The following is an 18,803-nucleotide window of genomic DNA, read 5'->3' as shown; positions in this document are numbered from 1 at the left end:
TGTGCCACGTTTTCTTAATCCATTCTATCATTGTTGGACTTTTGGCTTGGTTCCAAGTCTTTGCTATTGTGAATAGTGCCGCAGTAAACATACATGTGCATGTGTCTTTATAGCAGCATGATTTATAATCCTTTGGGTATATACCCAGTAATGGGATGGCTGGGTCAAATGGTATTTCTAGGTCTAGATAGATCCCTGAGGAATCGCCACACTGACTTCCACAATGGTTGAACTAGTTTACAGTCCCACCAACAGTGTAAAAGTGTTCCTATTTCTCCACATCCTCTCTAGTACCTGTTGTTTCCTGACTTTTTAATGATTGCCATTCTAACTGGTGTGAGATGGTATGTCATTGTGGTTTTGATTTGCATTTCTCTGATGGCCAGTGATGATGAGCATTTTTTCATGTGTCTTTTGGCTGCATAAATGTCTTCTTTTGAGAAGTGTCTGTTCATATCCTTTGCCCACTTTTTGATGGGGTTGTTTGTTTTTTTCTTGTAAATTTGTTGGAGTTCATTGTAGATTCTGGATATTAGCCCTTTGTCAGATGAGTAGATTGCAAAAATTTTCTCCCATTCTGTAGGTTGCCTGTTCACTCTGATGGTAGTTTCTTTTGCCGTGCAGAAGCTCTTTAGTTTAATTAGATCCCGTTTGTCAATTTTGGCTTTTGTTGCCATTGCTTTTGGTGTTTTAGACATGAAGTCCTTGCCCATGTGTGTGTCCTGAATGGTATTGCCTAGGTTTTCTTCTAGGGTTTTTATGGTTTCAGGTCTAACATTTAAGTCTTTAATCCATCTTGAATTAATTTTTGCATGAGGTGTAAGGAAGGGATCCAGTTTCAGCTTTCTACATAAGGCTAGCCAGTTTTCCCAGCACCATTTATTAAATAGGGAATCCTTTCCCCATTTCTTGTTTTTGTCAGGTTTGTCAAAGAACAGATGATTGTAGATATGCGGCATTATTTCTGAGGGCTCTGTTCTGTTACATTGGTCTATTTCTCTGTTTTGGTACCAGTGCTATGCTGTTTTGGTTACTGTAGCCTTGTAGCATGGTTTGAAGTCAGGTAGTGTGATGCCTCCAGCGTTGTTCTTTTGGCTTAGGATTGACTTGGCAATGCGGGCTCTTTTTTGGTTCCATATGAACTTTAAAGTAGTTTTTTCCAATTCTGTGAAGAAAGTCATTGGTAGCTTGATGGGGATGGCATTGAATCTGTAAATTACCTTGGGCAGTATGGCCATTTTCACGATATTGATTCTTCCTACCCATGAGCATGGAATGTTCTTCTATTTGTTTGTATCCTCTTTTATTTCATTGAGCAGTGGTTTGTAGTTGTCCTTGAAGAGGTCCTTCACGTCCGTTGTAAGTTGGATTCCTAGGTATTTTATTCTCTTTGAAGCAATTGTGAATGGGATTTGGCTCTCTGTTTGTCTGTTATTGGTGTATAAGAATGCTTGTCTGTTATTGGTGTATAAGAATGCTGTTTGTCTCATGATTTGACTCGCTGTTTGTCTGTTATTGGTGTATAAGAATGCTTGTGATTTTTGCACATTGATTTTGTATCCTGAGACTTTGCTGAAGTTGCCTATCAGCTTAAGGAGATTTTGGGCTGAGACAATGGGGTTTTCTAGATATACAATCATGTCATCTGCAAACAGGGACATTTTGACTTCTTTTCCTAATTGAATACCCTTTATTTCTTTCTCCTGCCTGATTGCCCTGGCCAGAACTTCCAACACTATGTTGAATAGGAGTGGTGAGAGAGGGCATCCCTGTCTTGTGCCGGTTTTCAAAGGGAATGCTTCCAGTTTTTGCCCATTCAGTATGATACTGGCTGTGGGTTTGTCATAGATAGCTCTTATTGTTTTGAGATACGTCTTTTCACAAATGCAATTGGAGTGTTCAGTTTACATTTTTAAAAGTACTTTTAAAAAGTACTTTTACTTTCAGCTTGAGTCACTCTTCCCAGGCTTTATCCAGGTGGCTTAGGTTAGCTAGGGCTGTGTCCCATGATGTACAGTCCCTTTACACAATGTTGGAGATAAAACTTGGCCTCATGTCTTGCTTCATATTCCCACAGCCTCTCAGAGTCCTGTGGACAGTGACTAGGGAGACAAACCATGCAAGCAACATATTTTTTAAAAGGTCAGTTTCAATAATGACTTAATTTTAAGTTATAATTTCATGGAACACTTTCATCACTTTCTGTTTCACAGTATTTTACCCAGTTATTAATTAATCTAAGTAGTGTATCTTTGGGAGGTAAGGCAGTTATTTCCATTTTACAGATGAGGAAATCAAGAAAAGTCATTTAGTTTATGACTTATCCAAGAGCATTCAGTGCATTGAGATTGGAAGTGGAACAACAGACCAAGATTGGAACTCTAAATGTTTTATTTAACCACCGTCCTGTGCTTAGCCCAATAAACCGTGCCCGTAACCAAATTAAATTTATATATCTTTCACAATGAGAGCAAGGGGGAAAAAAAGATTATCCAATTAGAATGTTGTTATAGACATGGTCTGTAAATATCTAATTTTTCAGTCTGATGCATCAAGAATGTTAAATCATTATCATATCTCCTGTTTCATATGTAGCATAATAAAAAGCCCATAATACAAGACAATAATTTTAAAAAAATATTATCTTATTAAGAAATATGGTAGTTATTTGAAAATAAACAATTCCATTTAATTTTTTACAATGTAAAGAAAAATGTGATATGTATATAACAAACAAATATAGTACGTATACTTGTCATTAGATATATTCTATATCTGCACTTTATATATTATACATACACAATGTAAGACACTGAAAATTTGGGATAGGTTTATAAACTATCGATGCTACCATGTGAAAGAATACTGTTGTGTGAAATATTTGGAATTTGGGAACAGGCTTATTTAATTTTCATTTCATCTTTGCCTTCCCCCTTAGTTTAAATTCATTTAAATATTTATCTAAATACAGTGTCAGATTGGGCTGCTATAATAAGAATACCATAGACTGGGTAACTTAAACAACAGATATCTATTTTTCATAGTTTTAGAGGATGGGAAGTCCAAAATTAGGGTGCCAGCATGGTCAGGTTCTGGTGAGGCCCTCCTTCTGGTTTCCATATGGCAGCCTTCTTGTTGTATCCTTACATGGCAGAGAGAGAGGAAGCAAGTGTTATTGAGTCTCGTATAAAGGCATTAATCCCATCATGAGGATTCTACCCTCATGACTTAATTGCATCCCAAAGGCCCCACCACCTCATACCATCTCTTTGAGGGTTAGGGTTTCAACACATGACTTGGGGGAACACAAACATGCAGCCCATAACATATAGATATAGTTTCTTTTTAGAGTAGTTTGTTATATGTTGGGAAAAAGTTACCACTCAAAATTAAGGGCCTGAATTCTAGATTCATCTCTTATTCTGCTTAATATGTTGATTATGGAAGCACATTTGCAGGATTGTCTTTGAGAGTTAGCATCCTGATGTAGCAATTCATTTGTATTGTAACATCATGGAGATTTCTTTTGTGCTTTTTCTTTTTCACACTTTCTCCTATTACTGAGATTCTCTTTTTGCACTCTATTAAAATTCAAGTCAACATCAGATAAAGCTGGGTCATAATGTATTGCTTTTTCAGTCAGCGGCTTCTGTTTTTCACATTGACTATTTTCTTTAAAATGACTCAGTTTGAGGTGATACTAAAGAAGTTTAAAATTAGAGACCATAGCTCAGTTATCTAAGATTAGCAATGCCTGTAATAAAACTAAAGTATTATCAGGCACACCGCCTTGTGCTTACAATCCTAGCATTTTGGGAGTCCAAGGTAGGAGGATCACATGAGGACAGGAATTTGAGGCCAGCCTGGTGGGCAACATGGTGAGACCCTATCTCTACAAAAAATAACCAGAAAATTAGCTGGGCATGGTGATATGTGCCTGTAGTCTTAGCTACTTGGAAGGCTGAGGTGGGAGGATCGCTGGAGTCCAGGAATTCAAAGCTGCAGTGAGCTATGATCACACCACTGCATTCCAGTCTGGATGACAGAGTGGGACTCTATTTTTAAAAAACAACACAACCTATTTATTATACCTTTTATTTCCCAAGTCCAAATTAATTCTTCCTATGTTTGAAGTCCCATAGTATTTGATTATTAGCATTTATTTTATTTTGCCTTACATGAGCTGTTTACTTGATCCTAACAGTGTGTAATAAAGTGTTTTACACTTTGCCTATTCTCAAGTACATGTTTTAGATTAAATTTATCCCCCTAAAGGAAAGATCAACATGTGACCCCTTTCTGATATCTGGTCCTTTGGTGTGGATATGTTGATTTTGTTTTTATTCCAGCTTGCTTCTCTTTAGACTATCAAATTATAGATTCATTTTTAGTTTTACTTTCTATTAATAGTGTACTTCACCTAGTTAGATTGTTTTCCCAGTAGTCTTCTAATTTCTCATGGTAAAAATAGATTATCATTTCTCAATTACTTCTAAATATAAATTCCATTCTAATAAATGCCATTTAGATAGATATCCAGTCCAACTATAACAGTGCCTACCACACAGTAGGTGCTCAGAAAATGAGTAAATGGATGAATGAGTGAACTAACAAATGCTTCTTACTGCCTGTCCATTTAATAGTTTATCCGTGTAGGTGTTTATCAGTATGGTTGCTATGTTCATGTATTTGCAGTTGCTAAAAATTCTTAAACAACTTAGCAGTAAAGGCTGACTCTCTGCAAGTGGGCGTGAACATGCTACCTCAAACCTATTAATTTGAGATATAGCAAGTTAATATTATCCAAAGTAGATTGATAGTCTAAGACCCACAAAGCAGAATTGCATGGAATTGTTATATAGATTAAATGAGGTATAATGTGTGTTTGTAAAGGGAGTCTATATAACTGTAAAGTACTACACCAAGGTTAGTTTGGTTAAGAACACTTTTATTAGTATGGAACTAATAATACATGTTATATAATATTACTGAACAGTAACTACATTTCTTAGAATATGCAGTGTACATTTGAGCAAATAGACTGGATTGTATAAATTGTCAAGATTGGAACTAAGCTCTTCAGGAGTATCTAATTCTTGGTAAGGTGTCTTTAGGTGTTCCTAAATAATTGGAGGTTGTAATTATGAGAAAAGTTATAAATGAATAATAACTAAGTATGTACTGTTGACAGATGATTATTGAAAAGCAAATTTCTAGATGTCAGCACTACAATTTAAAAGTGAAGCTTTTTATTTTGAATGAAATATTAGTAGTTTGGGTTTATTTGTACAAAATATTCAAAGACTGGATGTTGAAAGATTAAATTTGTCTCTAGAGATTATTTAAGAACAAGACTAGATTTTCTGTTCATTTGAAATTAGAAATGAAGGAAACAAGTAAAATTGTTTATAGTTGAAAACATATTGTGAATTGGAAAGGATTTCCAGTTCCACTCAAGAAAACATTTAAGTCCATTAGTAATGTCTGGCCTTTTAATTTTAAGCCAAGAACAATTTACTAAGGATAGTCTAACTTTAAAAAAAAATCACTGTAAAATATGTTTCTTGGTTTACAATTTTGAGTGTTTGGAAAGCTATATAATTTTTTTCTTACCTCATACAAAAAGAGAGCATTTATCATTTTTCTATAAAATTTTATTTTTACTGATGTCATTTTGTTATGCTCCTTACATTTGTACAATAGAATAGTACAAAGTACTGTGGTCTTATTATTCAATGGAAATGTGGCCTTTCAGGGATCATTTGCTTTCTAGAACTCTATTTACCAGTAGTTATGAACAGGTTGTGCTTCACTGTTAGGTTGATGTGGTTGCAAGGCAGCATTTTAAAAAGAGAAGAGTGTTAAATATCATGCTTGGAAAAGATCTGAAGGATAATTAAAATCTAATGTCTAATAAATAACCATTTTAATGCAGATATCATTTTTAAATTGTTATGTTTTGTTCCCTTTCTTTTGTATAGTAAGTCCATTAGTCATGATTTCTTTTAAGAACTACTTAAGATTTTAGGCAGATAAAGGCAATTGTCTTAACCGCTAGACAACATATAGTGTATTTAAATACATATGTATGATAAAACCTTACAATTTTAGATCAGACCCTTTTGGAAGTCCAAATGTGGTGTGCACACTGGTTGAGTAGAAATTCACTTTTTTTTTTGTTTGTTTGTTTGAGAGACAGGGACTTGCTATGTTGCCCAGGGATCCTCCAGCCTCAGCTTCTGGAGTAGCTGGGACTATAGGTGCACTCTACTGCACCCAGCTCCAAAGTTCACCTCAGTATTGACTTTGTGGAGCAACTTGCTTAACAAATCAATAATTATACATACATTTCAAAAAATATGTTTAGCCTTGCTAAGGGAAAAACAAAATCTTTCAAAGAATCATTAAGCAATTTCAGTTGCATTTGTTTATATACAATCAATACACTATTTACAGTTTCTAGCATAGCTTCTTTGTATATGCTCATTTTTGTAACAGTACAAGGCTGAATGAGGGAAACATATAATAGAGAAATGGCAAGCTGACTGAAAGATATAGTTAAAATCGTTTCTTAATTCTGTTTGTACTTTCCAATATGGTAGCCACTAATGATGTGTAACTGTTGAGCACTTGAAATGTGACTAGAGTGCAATGAGATGTGCTGTAAGTATAAAATAACACACCACATTTTGAAGATTTGATGCAAAAAGAAAGAATGTAAAATATCTCACTAATAACTGACATGTATTGCTATGTTGAAATAATGTTTTAGAACATACAGTTAAATGTATTATTAAAATTCATCTTTTTTAATATGACTTCTATGAAATTTAAAATTATATATGTGCTTGCATTTCTAGATAGCACTATTAAACAGCACTGATCTGTATGATCTTAAACATTACAATACAATTATATATTGGATAACTGCAGCTTTAGCTTGCCTTCTAAAAGGAGTTCAGATGTTGTACCTGTTTTGGCCTCATTTTCCTTCTTTATATTCTTCTCTCTCTCAGCCTCGGTCCAGTTTGAGAGCTGTTAGTGTTCCAGCATAAGATTCTCTTCTTAATCCTCTTTTTTTTTTTTGAAGACTGAGTCTCACTCTGTCACCCAGGCTGGAATGCAGTGGCGCAATCTTGGCTCACTGCAACCTCCTCCTCCCGGGTTCAAACGATTCTCCTGCCTCCGCCTCCTCAGTAGCTGGGATTACAGGCGCGTGCCAGCATGGCTACTTTTTGTATTTTTAGAGACAAGGTTTCACCATGTTGGTCAGACTGGTCTCGAACTCCTGACCTCATGATCCCTCCGCCTCGGCCTCCCAAAGTGCTGGGATTACAGGTGTGAGCCACTGCACCTGGCCAATCCTCATAATATTTTAAGATGATTTCCTCTTCCTTCCTCTAGAGGTCACAGACATTGGAAAGTCACTCCCTAAGTGAATATGAATAATACTATGTGTTTCGAAGAAGTAAAATGTGTGGTCTAGCTACCTTTCAGATTCCCCTTTTCTCTCAGAGGAAGGCTTTTGCCTGCATGGTTGTTTTGTCACAATCTGTAACTTACAGTTCAGATTAAAAAACCCCTTTTCTTACTGGAAAACATGTACAACAACAGGGAAAATAAAAAAATAGCATAAATGCCATTTTTAGAAGGCAGAAAAAAGTCTACAAACCCCAAAGTGCTGCTTAAAGTGATTGAAACCCAGCAGAGCCATGGGTGAAACAGCACTGCCAGGCAGGGAGCTGAGAGGCCAGCGTGGTGACAGATTTCAGAAAGCACCAGCACTAAGGGACTACCTAAAGGCCTGGCACCAGCCCTAAAGACCAAAGGCTGGAGCTGGAGCCACCGTGGTCAAAGCTGAGATCTGGCATTAGGCAATAGCCACTTAGTCAGGGGAAGGAGGAGAGAGAAACAGAAGGTGTAGGAAGGTATCTAGTAGGATCAAACTTCAGCCAGCAAACAGAAATACGTTTTCTGAAGTTAAGGGGTCATCTTGGAGAGTAGGGCTGTTACTCTTGGGACAATGGTCAGTGAGCTAACTAGGCAACCTGGGGGAGCTAAGCTGGCTGCAGAAGCCCTCCTGCACCTAGTGATGCAAAAAACTAATTTGAAAAAGATAGTTTCACACTGTGGCATGGAAAAGAGAGCCCTTGAAGATTGGAAAAGGCTGCCTTTATCCCTCCTTTCCCCAGCCCTTCCCTCTCTGGAGCCTCCTACCTGGTCCAGGAAAATCTAATCTTGACAGCCAACTTTGTAACCATAAGTTACAAAGTGTATTCATATGGCATCAATTCAAACATACTATTAAAACAGAAGAAAAACACATGAGAAAGAAGCATACTGGCAGATGCTCCTTGAAACTGAGTGCACTATTGCTTCTGCTTGTCTACTTAGATCTTGATTTTTTTGGTTTCTTTCATTAAAACCTAATATTTTGAAGAGTAGAATCTATTGTTCCAGCACAAAATGTAGTATCTACATCCTAGAAGGCCTTTTGTACTTTAGAGGTCGTGTGGGTAATAGCATTTATCATGATTGGAAAAGGATTGCCATCAGTCTCTCTAGATTAGGAAAAAGTGGTCTCAGAATGGTGGATTTTTTAGTTTGCCTTTTTTGTTTTTTTTTTTTTAATGTTAGGGAAGCTATGAAGTTTACTTATTATTGCCAAATTCACCTACTCAAGGCTACTTTATGCATAGTGTGTGGCATTCACCCATGAGTTTCAGGTAGGGAAACAGGCACTGACATTAAGGATCCCAGACAGTTTGCTACTTTGAAGCATTAAATGGGTAGTTACCTGTTCAATTTTTTTCTGCCTTTTTACTTACGAGACTTTTCATTCGTTGAAAGCACAAAGAACCAAGTGTAATAGTGTTCACATCTTTTCTAGATAGCATATTCCTTTCAGGTAAGCCTCAAGACCTGTATACTCCCTCCCCCGCCCCACCCCTCCACTCCCAAAAGAATAAAAACATACTCCAAATTGCATGTGATTTTAGGTGGTTTGAAGATCCTCTAAAGATTCTCCATGGGCCCTAAGTTAATAGCTCCCATTTTAAAGAGTATACTTTTTTTTTCTTCACACAGTGGAATCTTTTGGACTTCTTGTTTCTAGAGGGTCAGTAAGCCAGGCTCTGGATTTCTGATGTCATCTTTTCAGTTAGTTGTTACATTTAAAATTGGGTTTACAATTTACTCATCTTATTGACTGATAAGATAAAATGTAAATGATTATTAGTGTTTTGCTTATAAATTGCTTGACTAATTTTTGCCTACTATCTAAAACATTTGCCAAAATTCCTCAAATAATCGATGCTAAGCTTAATTCATCACTGTTAAGTTTAATTCATCACCTTCTTCCTCTTTAAAGGAATTGACTTCTCTTTGTGTAGTCATATTAACAACAGGTATTTTAATGTCTTCGTTGTTTGATGAAGGATTGGCAGACCTAAATATATACCAGTTTGGTATTATTTAGTTTTAAAGTAATGATTCATGTGATCGGTTCTTGCCGGTTTTTAAAGTGTGTATCTAAAACCATTTATGAGTGAATTTTTATGTAGGTAATTTAATTCCAAAAACTATGTCAAGCTAAGTTAAAGAAGTTATAAAACATTTATTTGTGTCTTTTAGACATACAAAGTTGTTTCACTTTATTTTAAGCTTCCTTGATATTTGCTTAAGTTACATTTTTACCTTGTAAAATAGTTGGAAACAAGCATGCCATTTTCAGGTATTATAGTAGAATTCTATTTTGAAAAAGTACTAGTCGAAAGAGTTTTTTTTCTAACTTTCAGATTGCTGCTTGGAACCCTTTAAATTACAGAATCATATTAATGTGCCTATGTTACCTGATATCTGACAAGGAATCTATTAGTGCTTTTCCTTATTTATAGTGCCAGTTCTTTGTATCCCTAAGTTATTTATATAAAATAGATAAATTTACAGTGTCTTTTTTTTCTTCCCACTAGTCATGTGTTTTATCTAATAGTAAAGATTATACCTTGAAAAATAAAATACAGAGGCACCTCTATTTTCTTGTAAAATTTATCTGATCTCAGAGACAACACCTTGCTTTACCTCATTTTACCACCAAATACAGTTATTTCTTTTCTACCAAAAAAAAAGCACTTCAATGCATTGATGACATACTTATCCCATTGATGCACATTCATTCTAAGACTTGTCTCATGATGCTTGCTTGATGCTGCTGATTTGCTCATCTTAATTTTTTCTTAAAGTCATGAGAACAACTTTTGTGTTTTTGGACTCAAGGAATATTGGCAGATTCAGTCTTTGCTTGGCTTCTTAACTGAAGTCTCTTTATTGTTGGGATCTCTTATGGTATTCTACTCATTTCTCTTTCCTTCTCTATTCTCCATTCTTCCTACTCCCTTCCAAATAATTCACATATAATCACATTAGACTCCTGAAACAGAAGTGTTAGTCTTAGAGAGGCTCTTTTACATATCAGCCCCATTTTGAGTATCACCTGCTAGAAAGTGAAAGGAGGCTCTGAGTTTGTGAGTTCCATAATAGTAACAACCAAACTTCAGAAAATGAAGTGGAAAATTTCAGTTTGATCACAGCGATAAATTCACTTTATCTCTGCTGACCATAGTCAGAACATTTGCAAAGTGATGTTTCTTGACTCTTATACCACAGATGACTTCAGATGTGTTAGTACCAGCTAAGGATGTAATACCACAGCATTTAAAAATTTTGCATGAATACCTCTGGTTTCTTTTTCTAAAACTAAATTAAGGAAGAATTTTAGGAAGCTGTTAAGCTTCTTCATTACATATTTCTATTTATGCTTCATCTGTCATCTCATTTATAGGAATCCTTCCTTAAATTTCCTTAAGACCAGGTAATCTTTATGTTGTTCAGATCATGTCAGAACTTTAGCTGTCAGTTTTGGTTTTGCGTATCAAAATATTTTAGGGAAAAGTAATCTACATATAAGTTTGCTTCATATTCTTTCACTAAAAAATCTGTATTACATTTCTCAAGTACATTTTAGACTGACATTATACCACTGGTTAGTTTTTCTGCAAGGAGATATGTATTATTTTTTGTTTGTGTTGCTTTTTCTTATTTATCAGGCAACCAATTGATCACCTGCCATATGTCACGCACTATGCTTAGAGGCTTGGGATTATGATATAAAATGTCTTATGATGACACTTGACAGCTTTTGATAAGAGACTCTTAAAATATGAAACTTTTATGAGTGGTTTCAGTGTTGAGTCGTAGTGCATCTAAAGGAATTCCATAAAACCAGCATTTTAGTGTTAGGGTTGAGAAGTCTTTAGTAATGAGAAGACTACTTTACTACATGGTTCATGTGAGCCTGTAATCAAATTTACCAGTTTTTTTTTTTTAGGTTTCTTCAAACTTGCTGCCCTTTAAGATGATGAGCTCCCAAGAGTGGGGAGCTCTACCTGGTCCAGAGTCTGATATATACTATAAGTAATATATAATATGATTGATTAATGGATGACTCAAATTCTTTGAAGAGGGAGAAGATGGGAAAGAGCCAAGATGAATAGAAGTTTGGCCTAGTTTTCCTCCCCTGTTGTTGCCTTTCTCTTTTTTTCTCTATTTCCCTTTTTGAGAAGCAGACCATGTTGATTGAAGATACCCTCTGAAGAGGTTGGATAGAGCTTTTCGGGCCCAAACTGATTTTATCACTTAGATTTGATTATGTTCTGGGAGATTATCCTTAACCAAACTTCTTAATTATTATTTTTTAATGAATTTGGGGAGTATCCATGATTTATTAAGTGGAAAAAAATTAAGATGCTAAATAAAACATTTCATATCTTCCCATTAGGTTAGCACACACTTAGATAAAAGTTTCATGTCTCTTTGATCATAAAGGAGAGTGAAATGATTCACTCCTGTCTTGATCATATTGAATATCATAGGAAGGAAGAAGAGAAGATTATTAATAGTTGCATGACATACCTTTTATTGTTTGGCTTGTTATGGGCAGGTATTACTCTGGTAATTAAAATCAATAAAATACATAAAATTTAAACAAATCACAGCAACAAAACAAAGGATTGAAGTCTGTCTCTTTTTTTTTTTTTGAGACAGAGTCTCACTCTGTCACCAAGGCTAAAGTGCAGTGGCACTGTCTCGGCTCACTGCAAGCTCTGCCTCCCGGGTTCACGCCATTCTCCTGCCTCAGCCTCCCGAGTAGCTGGGATTACAGGCGCCCGCCACCAGGCCTGGCTAATTTTTTTGTATTTTTAGTAGAGTCGGGGTTTCACTGCGTTAGCCAGCATGGTCTTGATCTCCTGACCTCGTGATCCGCCCGCCTCAGCCTCCCAAAGTGCTGGGATTACAGGCGTGAGCCACCGCACCCAGCCTGAAGTCTGTCTCTTTTAATAAAAGCAGTCACATTGGCCTCTATGCAAGTTTGCCTATGTACAACACAATATTAGATATATTAGAAAGAGTCCACAGCTTGCCAAGCTTAAGGTGGGTCCTGGTATATCCTTCCTCGAAACAAAGTACCTAATAATCTACATTAGCTAACTGAGAGATACCACATTAGTGATTCTTTCCAGATAAAGTGGTTCATCAGCTTCCCCTGGAAAGAACTGTGGCGTTACTCAAGCTTGTTTACTTATTTATTTATTTATATTTTATTTTTCAAACTTTTATTTTAGATTCAGGATGTACATGTGTAGGTTTATTACCTGGGTATATTGTATGATGCTGAGGTTTGAGATATGGACGATCCCATCACCCAGGTACTGAGCATAGTACCCAACAGTTTTTCAACCCTTGCCTGCCTCCCTTCCTCCTTCCTTTAGTAGTCCTCGTTGTCTGTTGTTGCCATCTTTATGTCTATGAGTACCCAGTGTTTAGCTCTCACTTAGGAGAACATGCGTTTTCTGTCCCTGCGTTAATTCTCATAGGACAATGGCCTCCAGCTATATAGGACATGATTTTGTCCTTTTTTATGGCTGTGTAGTATTCCATGGTGTATGTGTACCACATTTTCTTTATCTAGTCCACCATTGATGGACACCTAGGTTGATTCCATGTCTTTGGTATTGTGAATAGTGTCACAGTGAACATGCAAGTATGTATGTCTTTTTGGTAGAATGATTTGTTTTCTTTGGATATATACCCAGTAATGGAATTGCTGGATCAAATGGTAGTTCTGTTTTACGTTCTTTGAGAAATTGCCAAACTGCTTCCTATAGTGGCTGAGCTACTTTACATTCCTTCCAAGTGTAGAAGCATTTCCTTTTCTCCATAGCCTTGCCAGTATCTCTTGTTTTTTGACTTTTTAAATAATAGTTATTCTTACTGGTGTGAGATGGTATTTCATTGTGGTTTTGATTTGCATTTCCCTGATGATTATTAGTGATGTGGAGCATTTTTTCATATGTTTGTTGGCTGTTTATGTGTCGAATTTTGAGAGATCTCTGCTCATATCTTTTGCCTATTTCTTAATGGGATTCTTTGTTTTTTGCTTGTTCAGTTGTTTAAGTTACTGATAGATTCTGGATATTAGACCTTTGTTGGATGCATGGTTTGCAATATATTCTTCTATTCTGTAGGTTGTTTACTCTGTTGATACTTTCTTTTGCTTTGCAGAAGCTCTTTAATTAGGTCCCACTTGTCAATTTTTGTTTTTGTTGTAATTGCTTTTGAGGACTTAACCATAAATTCTTTCCCAAGGCCAGTATCTAGAATTGTGTTTCCTAGGTTTTCTTCTAGGATTCTTATAGTTTGAGGTCTTACATTTAAGTCTTTAATTCATCTCGAGTTAAGTTTTGTTTATGGTAAAAGATAGGGGTCTAGTTTCATTCTTCTGCATATGGCTAGCCAGCTATCCCAGGACAATATATTGAATAGGGAGTCCTTTCCTCATTGCTTATTTTTGTCAACTTTGTCAAAGATTAGATGGCTCTAGGTGTGCAGCTTTATTTGAGTTTTATATTCTGTTTCACCAGTTTGTGTGTCTGTTTTTGTACCAATATCATGTGGTTTGGCTACTGTAGCCTTGTAGTATAGTTTGAAGTTGGATAATGTGAAGCCTTCATCTTTGTTCTTTTGCCTAGGATTGCTTCAGCTATTCAGGTTCTTTTTTGGTTCCATAGGAAGTTTAGAATAGTTTTTTTTCTAATTCTATGAAAAATGATGGTAGTTTGATAGGAATAGCATTGAATCTGTGGATTACTTTGGGCAGTATGGCCATTTTAATGATATTGATTCTTTCAGCCTGTGAGCATGGAATGTTTTCTATTTGTTTGTGTCATCTGTGATTTCTTTTAGTCATGTTTTATAGATCTCCTTGTAAAGACCTGTCACCTCCTTAGTTAGATGTATTCATAGGTTTTTTTGTGTGTGTTTTTTGTGGCTGTCGTAAATGAGATTTTGTTCTTGATTTGGCTCTCATCTCGAGCATTGTTGGTGTATAGAAATGCTACTGATTTTAATACCTTGATTTGTATCCTGAAACTTTACTGAAGCCCAAACTTATTAAAACAATGTCTGTACAGCATGAGAGTTAGAAACAAAGAGCCAGAGAAAGTGAAGTTTGATTACCAGTTGTACTTACAATCTGTGTGCCTTTAGATAAATTGGTCATTTCCATTAGCTTCCATATCTATTAAATGAGTATAATCATGGGACCTAACTCATGGCATTCTTTAAAAAGATTAAATGACAATCCTAAATTCCTAATACTAAAAGAATATTCAAATTAAATTAATAGCAGAGAGAAAAGCAATATAAGTATAATATAAAATTATACTTAGCACAGAGCCTTGCATATTGAAATTCTCAATAAATAATTTTTTGTTGTTGCATTTGTAATTATCAGTACTAATTTACAGAAACATATGCTTACTAATATACGCTATATATGTAAATAAACACACACATATATAGAATAAAGTACACACATATACATACATGCCCAGGGCTGCCATTTAGAGCACCTTATTTATAATCTAACTACTCAGGAAACTTAATTAGTTATCAGAAGTTGGCTTTGTGAAAATGTGATCAAAGAAAAAGAGTTAGATGATCCTGGAGGATATTTCATCCAGGCTTTAGTAGAGCTTGGAAAATTAGGCCTTCCACTTTACTACGTACCTTTCCAGCATTCATGTTACTCATCTTTGCTAATTATATCAGTGAGTCTCTGCCTTCCCCTCTATCCATCTACCTTCTTCTTCTTCTTCTGCTCCTCCTCCTCTTCTTCTTCTTCCTTTTCTTTCTTCTTCTTTCTTCTTCTCCTCCTCCTCCTTCTCCTTCTCCTCCTCCTCCTTCTTCTTTCCTCCTCCTCCTCCTCCTTCTTCTTCTTCCTCTTCCTCTTCTTCTTCCTCTTCTTCCTCCTCTTCCATACATAACATTCATACATACATTCTTCTTTCATGCATATTCCATATGAACTCTGACAGATTTATATTTTTGAACTCTTGTTTGTCATTAACCATGAACTTCAATATTTCATGCAAGGCAATTAATTTTTTCTTCCCTTTTTAATATCATGTATTTTCCAAATATGTATACCATGTTTTTTTTAATGCATGCAACTAATTTAAACATCAAGTAAGCATGTATATTATTTCATTTAATCTTCAAAACATCTTTGTGAAATAAGTCATATCCATTCATCCAACAAAAATACTGAGGCTAAAGAGGAGATAAATGAGTTGCCTGAAGTTACATAGTTAATAAGCACCACAGTTAGGAATCCTGTCTACTCCATGATTTCAGGCCCACCTTTCCACAGCTTCACCACAACCTGAACAGAAAGGTCCTAGAAATCCCCATTTATGGATCATCTCTCTTAGGATGGATTACTTCTATAAATATGTTCACTTTGTAGTGGTTTTCACTTGACTCAACTTCATAATAACCTTTCCTGACCTTGTAACTGCCCCCCGTTATTAACTGGCATAATGGAAGAAAATAAGAGATTACAGATCCTTGAGAAAAGAAAGAAAAAAGAATGTCCCAGGTGGGACGGTATCTAATAATTGGAGGACAGCTTTAGCAAGGAGGAGATGAGGAAGGAAAACTGAGAATATATGTCTAGAAATAACAGGTGAATTGAAGGGTGGAAAAACCTGGAGATCAAGATTGGATGTTCTCCATTCAATTAGAAATGAAAGTTTGGGGAGTGAGTAAAGAAAGGGATGAATATGAGAGATAAGGAAACTTGGAGGAAGGAGGCAGTCTGTAACAATTTCTGTGGGAACCTCAGCATTTAATCAAGCAGAGAAGTGTGTTTCAAGTTGTTGATAACCTTGTGCTTTAGGAATAGATTTTTCTGGCCATTTTTTTATTGTGATAAAATCCATGAACCGTGAAATTTACCATTTTAACCACCTTTTTTCTGTCATGACAGCCTACTATTCAGCATTCAAACCATTTTCAAATGTACAAATCAGCATTAAGTGCATTATTAATTTCCTGCCACTATTTTCACTGTCCATTTCCAGAACTTTTTCATCATCCCAAACAGAAACTCTGTAGCCATTAAACAGTAACTCCTCATTCCTCTCTCTTCTTCACCCCTGGTAACCACTATTCTATTTTCTGAATTTGTGAGTTTGCATATTCTGTATACCTCATATGATTCAAATCATACAATATTTGTCTTTTTGTGTCTGACTTATGTCACTTAGCATAATGTTTTCAAGTTTTATCCATATTATAACATGTCAGAATGTCATTCCTTTTAAGGCCGAATAATATTCCATTGTAGGTGCATACCACATTAAACAAATCCATTGTATTTTTTTGTTTGTTTGTTGAGACAGGGCCTTGCTCTGTTGCCCAGACCCGAGTACAGTGGCACGATCATGGCTCACTGCAGCCTCAGCCTCCTAGGCTCAAGTCATCCTTTTACTTGAGCCACCCCAGTAGCTGGGACTACAGGCGTGTGCCACCATGTCTGGGTAATTTTTTATTTTTTGTAGAGACGAGGTCTGACTCCTGGCCTCAAACAATCCTCTTAATTCAGCCTCCGAAAATGTTAGGATTACAGGCATGAGCCACTGTGAAATATTTATTATTGATGGTCATATGGGTTGTTTCTACCTTTTGGCTATTGTGAATAATGCTGCAGTGAACATTGGTGTACAAAATAATCAATTTTAAAACTACATTAAAAATCTTTTATGAAATTGCTGTTTTAATTATTGTTTCATACTATTTAAGTCATTCAAAAGTCTGATAAATTTGTGTGACGAAAAGAGAGTATTATATGACTACTTTTCACATTTTTGCTGAGAATATTCTAAGGTTGTGATGACCATAACCTGCTTCAGAAATTCATCATCTAATAGAATGGAAAAATATTATTATTATTAGATCTCCATCTCACTTTTTGGGAATAATCTAATTAGTTTCACCACGAGGATAAGTGAATCTTTAAGTCACTTATAAAGGGTGATCCTAGTCAGCTATGTAATTGTTTATACTCATGATTTTAAAACATTTTAGAGTTATGCGTACTGCATAACATTGCCAGCACTCTGCACTGAGAGTTACTTTATTAATGGACATCTCATGCTTTCTCCTTTTATCAGCTCAGCACATGAAATTCTAGAACTTTGCCTTGAATGCTTAGAATAGAACTTAGTCACGCTGCGGAGGTTGAACTCCCTCATACTTTATGTTAACTTTTAACTTTTAGTTGAACAATGCATATATCTAGGGTAAGTGTAGTTATTTATAAACAAAAAACATAAGACTGACAATTTAGCCTTCTGGTTAACTGCTTTTAAATTTGAAATAATTAAAATAGTTTTAGTACACATTATTAGTATAAATGTGTTTAGAGCTGATATCAAAAGAAAAGATAAAATAAATTGTAATAGCTCAAATTATTTTACATGAGATACTCAGCTAAGTAAAAAGTTCGTTCAAGGCCTTTTACAAATGATAGCTAGACAGTAGTTACTCTGTTTGAACACAAGAATATAATGATTCAGTTAAGGTAAGTACTGTCTGTTAAGCTAACTCAGTAGGCTGATTCATATTTATACAGTCATGAAAATGATGAGGAATTAATTACTTAAAAATCAAGATAGCTAGCAATTTTTCATATCTAATAATGATAAAATAATTCAATACCTACCAAAATTCATATGTATTTCATATATATAATATATATAATATATATTATATATTTCATATATATAATATATAATATATTATATATTTCATATATATAATATATAATATATATCATATATTTCATATATAAAATATATATATCATATATCATATATTTCATATATATCATATATATCATATATTTCATATATATCATATATATCATATATTTCATATATATCATATATATCATATATTTCATATATATCATATATCATATATTTCATATATATCATATATTTCATATATATTTCATATATATCATATATATCATATATTTCATATATATCATATATATCATATATAATATATATCATATATTTCATATATCATATATCATATATTTCATATATTTCATATATCATATATCATATTTCATATATTTCATATATCATATATATCATATATTTCATATATTTCATATATTATATATATCATATATTTCATATATTTCATATATATCATATATTTCATATATTTCATATATATCATATATTTCATAGATAATATATATAATATGCACTATGTATTTCATAGATAATATATATAATATGCACTATGTATTTCATAGATAATATATATAATATGCACTATGTATTTCATAGATAATATATATAATATGCACTATGTATTTCATAGAT

General features: G+C 34.6%; 1 protein-coding gene and 1 non-coding gene across 4 annotated transcripts in view; both read left to right on the top strand.

Moving 5' to 3' along the window:
* The window catches only part of RNGTT (RNA guanylyltransferase and 5'-phosphatase), a 358,579-nt gene that overhangs the window by 250,620 nt on the left and 89,156 nt on the right, over window positions 1-18,803 (top strand). The gene's annotated exons all lie outside the window — the stretch shown is intronic.
* LOC129039740 (small nucleolar RNA SNORA73 family) lies at window positions 1,944-2,132 on the top strand. The gene has a single exon (XR_008503444.1). It is a non-coding gene; the product is annotated as a small nucleolar RNA SNORA73 family (small nucleolar RNA).

This window comes from Pongo pygmaeus, chromosome 5 (assembly GCF_028885625.2).
Source record: "Pongo pygmaeus isolate AG05252 chromosome 5, NHGRI_mPonPyg2-v2.0_pri, whole genome shotgun sequence".
Taxonomy (NCBI): Eukaryota; Metazoa; Chordata; class Mammalia; order Primates; family Hominidae; genus Pongo; species Pongo pygmaeus.
The sequence above is the reverse complement of the archived record's forward strand: the minus strand, read 5'-3'. Positions and strand labels throughout refer to the sequence as shown.